Consider the following 13,691-nt stretch of genomic DNA (forward strand, 5'->3'; position numbering starts at 1 on the left):
AGTATGTTAGGGTGGTGCAGGACATGTATGAGGATAGTGAGACAGTGGTGAGGTGTGCAGTTGGAGTGACAAATGGTTTCAAGGTGAAGGTCGTGTTACATCAGGGATCAGCTTTGAGCCCCTTCTTGTTTGCAATGGTGATGGACAGGTTGACAGATGAGGTCAGGCAGGGGGCTCCATGGACCATGATGTTTGCAGATGACATTGTAATCTGTGGTGAGAGTAGAGAGCAGGTGGAAGAGAATCTGGAGAGGTGGAGGTTTGCACTGGAGAGGAGAGGAATGAAGGTCAGTAGAGACAAGACGGAATACATGTGTGTGAATGAGAGGGAGGCAGGTGGAAAGCTGGAGATTGGAAAGCAAGGAGTAGAGGTTGTAAAGGTGGATGACTTCAAATATCTTGGGTCAACCATCCAGAGCAATGGACAGTGTAGAAAAGAGGTGAGAAAGAGGGTGCAGGCAGGATGGAGTGGGTGGAGAGGTTTACAAGACAGTAGTGCGTCCTGCTATGATGTGTGGTTTGGAGACTGTGGCTCTGTCTAAAAGACAGGAGGCTGAGCTGGAGGTGGCGGAGATGAAGATGCTGAGATTTTCGTTGGGAGTGACCAGGCTGGACAAGATTAGAAATGAGCAGATCAGAGGGACGGTGAAGGTGGAGCAGTTTGGAGATAAAGCCAGAGAGGCCAGGTTGAGATGGTTTGGACATGTGTTGAGGAGGAATAGTGGATATATTGAGCAAAGAATGTTGGAGATGGAGCTGCTGGGCAGAAGGAGAAGAGGTCGACCTCTGAGAAGGTTTATGGATGTAGTGAAGGTGGACATGGAGATGGTTGGTGTGAAAGTAGAGGAGGCAGTGGATAGGGCAAGATGGAGGCAGATGATCCGCTGTGGCCACCCCTAAAGGGAGCAGCCGAAAGAAGAAGAAGAAGAAGAAGAAGAAGAAGAAGAAGATTAACAGAATATATGAAGAAAACTGCCCAACAGTAACATTGCAGAATAGTTTAAAAAAGTTTTTAATTTTCCATCTGCCTTTCCAAGATGTACTCTAAATGTATTCTGAATATGTTATACATTGCAATGGAATGCATTACTGAATATGTTTAGGACAGTGTGTTCAGTATTCAGCCATCACTGCTTTTTTGCCCATCCCTTATAGTAGCAGGGTGCACTGATTTATGACTGGATCTGTTTTATTGGTTGATGCCTGTGTAGCCAGTCAACAAATGCTAACCTCTACTGAGAGTTTATGAGAGCAACATACCTGAAGAGAATAGACACAGTGTTATATCATCTCCAATTTCTTTATAGAAATTCTGTCCAGCTGTAGACGGACGAATACCTAAACTCTTTGAGATTACTCTGTAACCCTTTCTAGCTTTATACAAAACTTTTATTGACTGTGTTCCAGATTTGCTTTCTCCTGACTGCAGCTAGCTTTTGTTGAAGTAATTAGAAGGGGTCTACATCCTTTTTCCAACCGACACTGTGAATGTATGAATTATGTATTCAATACAGACAAGAACAATACATTGTTTTTGTGTTATCAGTTTAAAGAGATTCTTTTTGTTTGTTCTTTACTGTAACTTAGAAGAAGATGGCTTTATGCATAAGTGCAGGTAATTCCAAAGGGTTCTTGTTACTGTATCATAAAATCAGTGTTATGTATACATAACGTCAGTCTTTTCTGGCTTTAATTAGAGTTTAAAATGTTATTGACAGCTATAATAACTGATATCCGGAAGCTCGTTTGCAAATCAGGTATGTAGTTTATTTCAATAACCATCCCACAGCCCCCAAAATAATTTGCACCAGAAAGTCAAAGCATGACTTTCCTGGCTGTTGGGGCCCCAAATGACAGAACAGAAAGTGTTGAGCTGGAGGAAAACTGAGGTAGTTGGGTGTGTGTGTGTGTGTGTGTGTGTGTGTGTATTTGAGTGTGTGTGAATATGTGTGTGAGAGCTTCATAATAGAGCCTCTATACCTGCTACATATTTTCTGGTTATCAGAGAGAGCTTGAATCGAGGCTCTGGTCAGGCTTTCCCACAGTGGCTACTTTGTTGCCTTGGCACACACCCACACCCACATGCACACCACTTCAAAGAGCTGTCATAATGTGTTGCCCTAGCAACCTCACTGCAATGACGACTCTGTGGACATCCAGAGAGTGCACTGAGGGAGTGACAGCATCTGAAGGTCAGCACCAAGTTCAGCAACAAGTCAGATTCCCTTTTATTTACTTTTATTTTCAACTGACTCATAGTTATACGCTTTACACTGATATGACAGACGCCTACAGATTAAGCTCAATGGACAAAAATTAGTCACATGCATTTTTTTTTGTTGTATTCTCTTTGCTTTCATAGCAGCATCAGTCCTGTTGTGTGTGCCTATTTGGGCAATTCCCCTGCTGTGCCAAATTTAGAAATTGGATCGGGGTCTGGCAATGCTGGTCAGTCAAACTGCTGCAGTGTTCCAGACATCCTGGAAGGTGTGAATATCATGTTGTGCTCTGCTCTAAATGTAAAGCTCAAAGGTAGAGAATTATTAGAGAATGGTTTAATCCTTACCTGACAAGATTGGCATTGAGATATTAAGGCCTTTGGGTGTAGTATTAGAGAGGAAATGATGTGTGTAAATTTACAGCATTTTTACAGTGATTCATAATAATATCGTATTCCAACATGCTTTTGTTATCACCAATATTAATTATGACCAGCTAGGTTGGCTGTTAATCTGCGCTGGATTATTTTGCCCAGGGAGTTTATTTTTCCTGTACCCTTTAACCCAGCTTGTCACAGTTCATATTGGTGATAAGAAAAAGTATGATATTGATATTATTATGAATCACTGTAGAAATGCTGTACATTTACAGGAGAAACTCTGCAGTAATCTACTTTATTACAGCGGATTGCTATGGAAAAGTGTGCATTCTGGAAGATACAGGTCAAGCTTCCTGTCAAAAATTGGTGAAAAACATCACTATGAAATTACTGGCTACAAGATGCATTACATTCACCGTAATTCAGTGTACAATATTTACAAAATACAACAGTAAAAATAACAACTTTATACAGTGATGTCACAGTCGACTTTGCTAATATTTTGCACCAACATGACCAAAACATATGGCAATACTAATAAACAATGCAATCACATTTTGCACGAATTAGCTGTTATTTTCAGAGCCTACTGGTAAAATGATCTGTAGAACTGGGGTTGCAGATTCTAAGCATCCTTTGTGATTTGGAACTTTTATTAATGAACGTTTTGTCAATGAATGTATATAATAAATAAAATGAAATGACAGATAAAATGAGAAATACAATAAAATGAATATATTATTATTATTATATAAAAATATGGTTCTATTAGAAATATTAGTGCAGTAGCCCAGTCCCGCTTTAATATTCTGTACAGTTGATAGTGTCGTTTGTAATATCTGTTTGATGCTGATACTTTTAGTATTTGTATCTGACACATATATCAATCTGCTATAAGACTGTGAATCCCTGCTCTGTATTAACAGAGCAGTTTTCCCACGTAAGGCATTCTGTGTGGAACATAATTCTCCTTTGAAGTTAACCTGCTGACTTGGGAGCAGTGTTGCGCAATGGGGCTGAAACTAGATCCTCAGCTAGACTCCTGACATGACCTGTGCACAGAGCTTCGCGCTACCACACATGCATTTCCGCCCACTTAAAGCAAGGAAGTGTTTTATTAAGCAGGCGCAGCAGCCTATGGAGACTTGTGCTTTCATGTCTGACCCATACAGTGAGAAGGGTTTTTAACAGTAGAGTGAGGTGGGGTGGGTGGGTATGAGGATGGAGGGAAGGAGAGAGGAAAGGGGTGTGTGCCTACTCTGTCACAACCCTCTCTGCATGCTGGAATGCCTACTTTTACTCTTGGCTGGCTTACCACACCACATACATGTTGTGGAATATATCGGGAGAGAGAGAGAGAGAGAGAGAGGGGGGGAGAATGACAGAGAGGCAGAAGGGGGGTGAGTGCAAATGTTCAAATCAGGCCAGTCTACATGCAGCCGTCTGAAATATGCACATGCTGTGGTTCTCCACTAAACTGTCTCTATCTGGAAACTGAATTGGCATGTTGGCTTGCTCTTGGCCATATATAGCCTCCTGCTTTTCTTGGCCGCCTCGGAAGCGGTGCGATCCGACGGGAACAAACATTTACACAAACTGAAATACCTGTGCTGGCGTTTGGGACTCTGTTTTGGCATATCCTCGGGATAACATTTGTTCTCATTGACTGCAAGGTGGCCAGGTCTTGTGAAGTTCAGCATTTAAGGCTGCTTCCAAAAGTGGCATGTGAGGGACAGCAATGTGGCCGTGAGAGAGTTAGAGAGAGAGAGAGAGAGAGAAAGGAGGGAAAAGCAGAAAGAACCAGAGAGGTGCAACAACGCCCTTGCAACAGGTGAGATGAACTAACTACAGTAGAACTCTTTCAGCATGAACTTTAAATTTGTTTTTTGTAATGTAAACACCTGCGTTTCTTCCAGCATTGCTGTGTAGTGTTCCTTAACCTAAATCTGCCCTTTTAGGACTTTACTAACATGTTCTCAGCTGTAGACCACTTCTGTGGCACTACCTGTAATTCTGGGTGTACTGTGCTTCATGTACGGTGTATTTTTGGCATGCTGTGGTTTGTTGAGGCTCAGAATGCAGCTCTCTTTGGAATTCTCTTGGCTTTACACAAGTTGGGCATGTGCAGTAAACATCATGAGTAACTGGATGCTGGCACAATCTTTGTACTGGATCTGACGCGAGACAAACACTGCAGAATGTCTTCTGAGCTCAGAAAGGACTGTTGACATCTGTAAGTGGTGTCATATAAAAATTTTTTATTTATAGTTTCATACGTTTTGAAATTGGTAGCTGCTCTTTATATTATTTGGACGTTTGTTGAGGAATGGACCAACAGAAATGATCCAAAAGTGACTTGGAATTACATTACAAGTTACATTAAAGGTGAATTTGAAAAATAAACAGAGTGAGTGATGAGAAATACCCCCTGTTTACCTGAGGCAGCATGACACATTTCTAGCTCTGGTTTTTCTTAAAGTCTTCTGACGTCTTGTTACTATCACGACCACCGCGTACGATTCAAACTCAGCAAGCTTCTCAAGAACAGACCGCTTTGCAACCATGCACTAAATTAAAGGATGCTGTTCTTTTCTTATGAATATGAGGTTTTGTTAGGAGAGTGATAGGATTAGAATTGAAGCCCTTTTTCTACACAGTCCCTGCATTTCTACCCATAGACCTGCTCTGGAAATGCATCCATTTTCAGTTCTTGCTCATTTTTGGGGCTTTTTTTGGCTTCAGTTTTCTCTTTAGTAAAATTAAGGGTAATTGAGGTTCAAGTCAGGTGACCAACTTGCCTGGAGAAGAGCAAAGACTGCCTCTATTTGTGCTACTGTAAATTACTCATAGTTTAGCATTGCTAATGGCAATGGACATTAAGAATTATTTTTTTCTTTACTCCATAGCTGAGCAATATTTACGAATCTATTTAGAACATTACATTACATTTTACACTAAAGGGAAAACTAGAAAAGTTTTTATCGAAGAAGACTGGTTGCCAGGGTGTTGCCAGATGGTTGCTATTAGGGTGATGAGACATTTTCAATACCCAATTTGTTTTTTAAAAACTATAAAAAATGTAAATATAATGATAACTTACATGCTGCACTACAGTAAATCCAGTTAAAACGACTACTCACTTTAATGAATCATGCAGTTGTATAGTATTCATGTCGATTTACACAATAGACTCAGAAAAGCATGTTGTTACATAATTTGTCTGTCCACGCCGAGTGACTAAGCAATTTCAGGTAGTTGCTAGGATGTTACTCACTGAATCCTATGTTATGCCAGGTGGTTGCAGATGGTTTGCTAGATGGCTGCAGTGGTATCCCAGGTGGTGGCTAAGGTATTGCAATGGTATCTATGGTGATTGCCAGGGTGTTGCTAAATGGTTGGAATGGTATCTATGGTGATTGCGAGGGTGTTGCTAAATGGTTGGAATGGTATCTATGGTGATTGTGGTAGGAGAACAGAAATGTAATAAGTTATACACAGTATCAAAATTGTGGCCTGTGCAAAAATTGTGGCACATTTCATATGTTAAACACAGCAAATAAATAGAATAGAAAATGTGTTGACTTATTTTTACTTAGATTAAATCGACAGATGTTTGCTCAAAGGCTTGCATGCAAGGTTTCATTATATATATATATATATAATTTATTTATTTTTTCCCTCAGTGCCTTTACACACAAACACTTGAAGTAAGAGTAGAAGTTGTGGCTACTACACAGTGCTCCCAATTCAGTCTCTTTGACTTTCCTGTTAGGAGGTCAACCTGCTGTTTTAGTACGCTTGGAGCACTTTGGAGTCTACACAAGCTTGCTTGATAAATGGCTTTGTTATATTGTCCAGAACAATGATAAAGCACCATTAGCTAGCTGGCTTACAATCTAAAAAAACCCAAAATAAAACTGCCTTCCACAGAGTACAAATGTTTATTTCCGTAAGGTGGTGCTCAGTGAGTGAATGTAGATCGGGGAACATTATGAAATCAGGATAGTGTTCTTGTGGCCATTGAATATCATCAGTCATTATTTGCAAAGGAATGATGTGGCTGTCTGTCGAAACTCCATGACAGGTCTTGTCAGCAGCATGAATACAAAGCTAGACTCCAAGAAAATTTGCCTGCAGCTTCTGCAGACAAGTCAAAGCATTAGCTAATCATTTAACCCCTGGGGAGAGACAAAGCTGAGCTAGTGCTGGAAAACTGAGTGCTTGTATGTGAACTTGCATAAATGTTGTATTATATAATACATAGTCAGTCACACTGGAATAATTACAGTTTGTCAGAATGTGTGAACATGTGTAATCTGTCATAAAGCTCACAGACATCACGAAAAGAGATTCTGAGGACATGTTCTTCTAAGCGACATGTTGCCCGAGTGTTAAAACCTCAAACCAAGAGTTATTGCTGGCTGTAATTTTACATGAATTCTCTCACTTATAACTCATTGAAACTTGTCAAAACTGTAGATTCTTTTTGTAGACACTTTTTCATGTAGTACTGTGCAGAACTCCACTTTTCATTTATTTAATTTCCACTCAAAACAATACAAAAGTACAGGTTATTCAGTTTTAACATCAGGAAAGAAGGAAGAAAACATAAATTAGAAAAATTACAACTAAATATTTGAGTATTTGCTTTTATTACAGCTTCCATTAAATCTGCAGGGATATTTTTCCACACCTCCAAAGTTCAGTCTTAGAAGTTGGTTGCATTTTCTGTCTCAAAATTTGAGTAATCCCAAAAATATTCAGTGATGTTGAGGTCTGGAATCTGGGTTGTGCAGCCCATTATTCTGAGAACACCAGCAGCTTCTTTAGATAATTTGCTCATTTTATGTCTATGCACTTTTCTCAGTAATGGCTACACATCCTTTTAGGCTCATAGTGTGGAAGAGTGGACAAGGATGAAAGCTTTAAGCACTATTTATCTGATGGTGACAGTTTGCTTGTCTAACAGGTCCTATGCAGTGTAACGTGGAGCGATGAGGTGGACGCAAGTTTTATTTTGGGCAAATCCAGGGTCGTGGTCATGACAGTCCAGGTTCAAAGATCCAACACGGATAGAATGAGGGACAGACATGACAAAATACAACCAAACAAACAAATCCAAACTATACAAACAACACATCAAAACAGGCTTACAAACAAACAACAATTCAAACAAAGACCAGCAAACACAAGGGGCAAACACAGGGCTTAAATACCAAGCAAGGATAACGAGGGACAGGAGGAAACAGGTGGGAACAATCAGGGGCGGAGTCACAAAACAAGGGGCTGGACTGGGGATCAAAACAGAAAACACATGGACTAGACCAAAACACTAACACATGGACAGGACTGGGAGGGGCCAATGATGACAGTACCCTCCCCCAAAGGCGCACAACTCCGAGGCGCACCCAACAAAACAGAACGAAACAGACAAGAGACCAAAAACAGACAGAACTAAACAAAGACAGGACGAACAGAAGACCGAACAGGCACAGGAGCAGACACAGGACACAGAACAGGAAGAAAAGGCTCAAACAGAAATGGGAGCAGAAGCAGGAACAAGAGGGGAAACAGATGAAACAGCACCAGAAACATTAACAGAACGAGGACAACAAGGAGGCCGGGAGGGAGGACGAGGAGGCACAACACAAAACATCGCCAAACGAGGGATGACAGGAGGTGCAACAGGACGAGGGAAACAAGAACGTAAAACAGACCACGCAAACGACAGAGGAACAGGGACCAAAACTGACAAAGGCACAGAAACGGACACACAGACAGAAACTGGGACAGAAACAGAAGGAGAGACAGGAACGGGGACCACAACAGGGACTGGAACGGGCACAGACGTAACAGAAGGAAACAAAACCACACCAGGAGGGCAAAAACAAAGGGACAGAAAAAACAGGGGACACAGAAACAGGCAGAACAGGAGGCCCACGGGGAGCAGACAGAGGAGAAATAGGAGGCCCACAGGGAACAGCAGATAGAGGAGGAACAGGAGGCCCACGGGGAGCAACAGACACAGGCGAGTGTGGGATGGGCGGGAACAAAGGGCCAACAACGTCCACGGAGGCAGGCGAGCCTGCAGTGGCGACCAGCAGTCTGGACATGCCACCAGTCAGCGCGGGAAGCATCCACAGGAACAGATGTGCCACAGGGTGCAACGACGGGAACCAGCGTGCCGCGGGGTGCGGCCACAGGATCAGGCTTGCCGGGGGGGGCAGCCATGGGATCAAGCTTGCTGTGGGTGCAGCCACAGGATCAGGATCTCGGGCAGCAGACTGCTGTGCCAACCTGGAGGAACAGGCAGACACAGGACCCTCTCGGCCTCTCCCAAGGCTCACTCGAGCTATAGGAGGCTCGCAGTGGTGCTTGAGAACAAGCAGAGTACCGTAGAAAGGGTTAACTGCATGTTCCTTCCATCTAGCCTCGTCTTGTGCTGCAGGTCACTCCTCCCTGCAGCGTTGCTCAAGACTGGCAGACCCAAGGAGCTTACCTGAGCTACTGTCGTCCAAAGCAATGATTGGATGGTCCTTCGCCTTTCTACGGGACCGACAAGACACTCTTGTCCCCTCAGTGCCAGGGGATTTGCTCTCACTGGCTTGGCGGTGTTGGGACACGGGTAACTCGGGCTGTGTAGAAACAGCTGGAGTTTCGTCTCGACGGAACAGCCACTTCCCAGTATGTCGCTTACTTGCTGTGTCCTCTGTAGGCTGGTCTTTATGTAACGTGGAGCGATGAGGTGGACGCATATGTGGAGATAAGCAAGTTTTATTTTGGGCAAATCCAGGGTCGTGGTCATGACAGTCCAGGTTCAAAGATCCAACACGGATAGAATGAGGGACAGACATGACGAAATACAGCCAAACAAACAAATCCAAACTATACAAACAGCGCGTCAAAACAGGCTTACAAACAAACAACAATTCAAACAAAGACCAGCAAACACAAGGGGCAAACACAGGGCTTAAATACCAAGCAAGGATAACGAGGGACAGGAGGAAATACAGGTAGGAACAATCAGGGGCGGAGTCACAAAACAAGGGGCTGGACTGGTTATCAAAACAGAAAACACATGGACTAGACCAAAACACAAACACTAACACCTGGACAGGACTGGGAGGGGCCAATCATGACATGCAGTTGTTAAGCGTCCCATTTTCTTTGTATCCTTTACTAATTCTTTAAACTCCAGTTTTGGAAACACCTGTTTTTTTAACCAATTTTACTCTGACTTCCTCCTTCAATGTACATTTGGATTGCCTTACATCTAATTTTCCAAGTAATCCTGTTGGTGTCTTGATTTTTTAGTCGTGTTAGACTGCACTAGGGATTCTACAAGAAATTACTTGCAGTTTATAAATGGTGTCATTATCTGCTAATAACCTTAAGGTTAGTAGTCACTGGAAAGCAGCAAGAGTGAAAGGGAAGGTTTATAAGACAGCAGTGCGTCCTGCTATGATGTCTGGTTTGGAGACTGTGGCTCTGTCTAAAAGACAGGAGGCTGAGCTGGAGGTGGCGGAGATGAAGATGCTGAGATTTTTGTTGGGAGTGACAAGGATGGACAAGATTAGAAACGAGCAGATCAGAGGGACAGTGAAGGTGGAGCAGTTTGGAGATAAAGCCAGAGAGGCCAGGTTGAGATGGTTTGGACATGTGTTGAGGAGGAATAGTGGATATATTGGGTAAAGAATGTTGGAGATGGAGCTGCCGGGTAGAAGGAGAAGAGGTAGACCTCAGAGAAGGTTTATGGATGTAGTGAAGGTGGACATGGAGATGGTTGGTGTGAAAGTAGAGGAGGCAGTGGAGAGGGCAAGATGGAGGCAGATGATCCGCTGTGGCGACCCCTAAAGGGAGCAGCTGAAAGAAAAAGAAGAAGAAGAAGAAGAAGTCACTGGAAAGCATATGTGGGTAGGCTAAGTGAAAGAACCTTTCCAAAACACAGCTTGAGTAAAAGCACAAAAGTAGTAAGTCATAAAAATAATTTAAGTACTGAGTTCCCTAAAGAACTGCAGTGCAACTTCTTAGTACATCAGACATTTATCAGAACAGCAGAGGAATTAAAGCTTAGGCACTATTCTTTATCCTTTGATTAAATATTATTGACTGAAATGTAGCAAAGTAAAAACTAGATTACATTCCTCACACATTCTGTATACTTAAGTAGAAGTAAAATGTCATGATTGAAAATGCTAAAAAAAAAACGTCTCATAAAAGTTGTACTTGAGGGCGTGTAACTAGTTATCACTTCTGCTGCAAATATAATGAACTGCATGGTTAATAGTTGTATATTCCTATATGGTGTCAATTAGGTGATCACAGAACCCATAAATTCAATTTTAATGATTGCTGTTGTTGTGCTGGGATAGGCTCCAGCATCCCCCCGCGACCCTGACGGAGAAGCGGCTTAGAAAATGGATGGATGGATGGATGATTGCTGTTGTTTTGATATCCTGCTGTAGCTTCCATTTATGCCCACCAGCATTTGACTGCCAGGTCCCTAGATTTTTTTGCTGTAATAAATCCTCCTGGCAAAGTCCTTGGCCTCCCTCTGGGCTCTGTCTGCTAGGATTTGGGTTTTAGCGTTCAGGCAATGATGCCTCACATGTGTACTTTCAAGCTCGGCCAAAGTTTCAAGGTACCCGAGGATCACCCCATCTTCTCGCCCCATCTCGTGCCAAGCCCTGAGTTTAGCCCTGGGCCTGCTGCCTGCATGTAGGGCAAGCCAGCCTTCAGCAGCACACCAGCAAAGAGAGCTTCAGGTTTTTAGACAGAAGTGAGGAATTTACTCAAATGGAGTGCAGCAGTTCAGTGAAATGCTGCTCTGTGGTCCTGATATTGCAAATGCTGCAAGTATGCAAATAAGCAACGTGAAGCCCATGATTCACTGAAACAACCACAGTAGAACATTGAGAACACTGGTGAGATCAGGTCCAGAGTCAGATGTTCCCAGTGTTCTCAGATGTTCCTTGGTGCTCTGAATCAAGGCATTCACGTAAACCTTTCTGGTCCAGATATAGGCTGATCTCTAATGTCACATAGACTCTTTAAGGCGGACACAATTTCTGCCTTGTATTCCACTGTTCTCTGTTAATGTCTCAGTGCAATTATTTCGTTTTTGTCACAAACTAAATTTGTGAACAAGAAGACACATGAAATAATTCACACATCAGTCCTGATTTATTGAAGCCATTCAATAATAAACAAGTACAGATTCCCTGAATTCAGAAAACATTGCAGCGCATCCAACATTAAAGGGAGTCTTGTGGATCTTTTACATGTTAGAAAACACAGCAGCATCCATAGAGCGCTGATTCTGCATGCTGATAAGTTTCACTCTGCTCAACTTGCACATGTACGTGCTGTAACCTCTATGGCAGCAGCCTGTCCAATTTCACCCAACTTACCTGGTTTAGTTGTTTGTTAAGCCTGTCTGTCCTCTCCTTATCTGACAATAACAGGTGCATAGAAGTACCATTTGTGTCGCTAAGCTAAGTAAACATACAATTTAGTTAGGCTTTGACTTACTGAACAAAACCAGTATTATTTAGTGTGGTGATCAGTGATATAACACACAAGAGATGTACTGGTGTTTGGAAGATTTGTGCAACTGTGTCCTACTGTAGCTCACATTTACAGGTAGAGCTCTACATAAAGTAGGGAGGATATTCTGATAACCTAAGTCACACAAAGTTGAAGTCAGCCTATTTGCCACATTCTTGTTTGAATTTTCCTGTTCTACCTTTAATGGTGCAGTAGTTCCGTTCTGGAGCCTCAGACCACTGCCCACTCAGACAGCATTTAAGGTTGACCGGGAACCTACTGTCAAGCAACTGGCGAATAGGAAGCCTACTTCAGCCTTGTCCAAATCGCCCTGTCAGAAGATACTGCCACTATTGAAACTACAGTTTGGATGTGTTGATAGCCTATCAACTCTATCACTCTATCAACAACAGCAATAACAACAACAGAAAACTACACCTGGATATATAAGGTGGCTGCTGCAGTGACTTTTCCTGCGTTTGGGGCTACCAGGACCCCATTCCGCCCTTTAGATGGCCTGGATACGTGATCTTCTGTGGTTTTTGGTGAGGGGATGTGATCCCCTCGGAAATATTAAACATTCTCCAACCATCTCCTCTGTGGTTGATACAGGTCACTGTACAACATCTCCTTGTCTATGTTGCTTTATGCTGTGAAGAGTGCCACTTTCTGCCATAAAGACTGCTTTCGGTTGCTTTCTGTCCCCTAGTTGCGTACGCATCTCTGTGATGACGTTGCACAGAATCCCGTCTATAGGACCAGGCCCACAGGCAATCATGAGAAAATCTAAGTAGCTGTTTTGACTCTTTACTAACAGATTTCAAATTTGATATTTGATCTTCTCCAGTCACTGCCTAAGGACCATTCAGCTACTTGCCATTGCTTTGGTCAAGCTTTTTCAGCAGTGAGCTAAAGTTTCTTTTACTGCACTTTTAAAAAGAATTTGAAGGTTCAGAAATTGAAAGGAACGCACCTGTAAAAGTAAAACCTAGTAGATGTGTGGTAGTGGGTGCTGAGGGAATCCAGTGCAGCAGCATTCCCATTAACATATTGCTGCTGTGCTACTAGTGCTGAGTGAGCGAATTCTTTGGTCATTCAATACCAACGTTCAGCACTTAAGTGTTAGAGATTCATTCTGTCAGAGCTTCTTGATTAGTCCATTGCAGTAAGTGAAATTCAATTCAGTTTTATTTGTTTAGCAGTTTTTTAAACAGTGTTATCACAAACTATCATGGAAATCTGGGTCTAGGCCCCTTCAGAGCAAGACAAAGTTTATTAGATTTATATTTTACAACAGGTGTTGTCACAAAACAGCTTTAAGGGAAAATCCAGGTCCCACGATCAAGATAATGGCAACAGTGGCAAGGAAAACTCCTTAAGAGCACCAGGAAGAAACTTTGAGAAGAACCAAGGCCCAAAAGGGGAACCCACCCTCATTTCATTTTCATTAGTATGAAATATTAGAATACAAAATGGGTAAAAACATGTGGTACAATGACAAGCACAATGAAAAACAAGAACAACACAAAGAACTCAGTAGTGAAAG

The 13,691-nt window shown here is 42.4% G+C and overlaps 1 protein-coding gene across 11 annotated transcripts in view; it reads left to right on the forward strand.

Annotated features, from left to right (window-relative positions):
• Positions 1-13,691, forward strand: part of tns1a (tensin 1a) — a 248,155-nt gene that overhangs the window by 134,170 nt on the left and 100,294 nt on the right. The window contains exon 1 of one of the 11 annotated variants that reach the window (XM_037536617.1): positions 4,000-4,430. The exons of the other annotated variants lie outside the window; for them this stretch is intronic. The gene's annotated coding sequence lies outside the window, so the exon portion shown is untranslated. Of the gene's footprint in view, positions 1-3,999; positions 4,431-13,691 lie in introns of those variants that run through there. 11 annotated transcript variants of the gene reach the window in all.

Source organism: Pygocentrus nattereri, chromosome 30 (assembly GCF_015220715.1).
Source record: "Pygocentrus nattereri isolate fPygNat1 chromosome 30, fPygNat1.pri, whole genome shotgun sequence".
Classification (NCBI taxonomy): domain Eukaryota; kingdom Metazoa; phylum Chordata; class Actinopteri; order Characiformes; family Serrasalmidae; genus Pygocentrus; species Pygocentrus nattereri.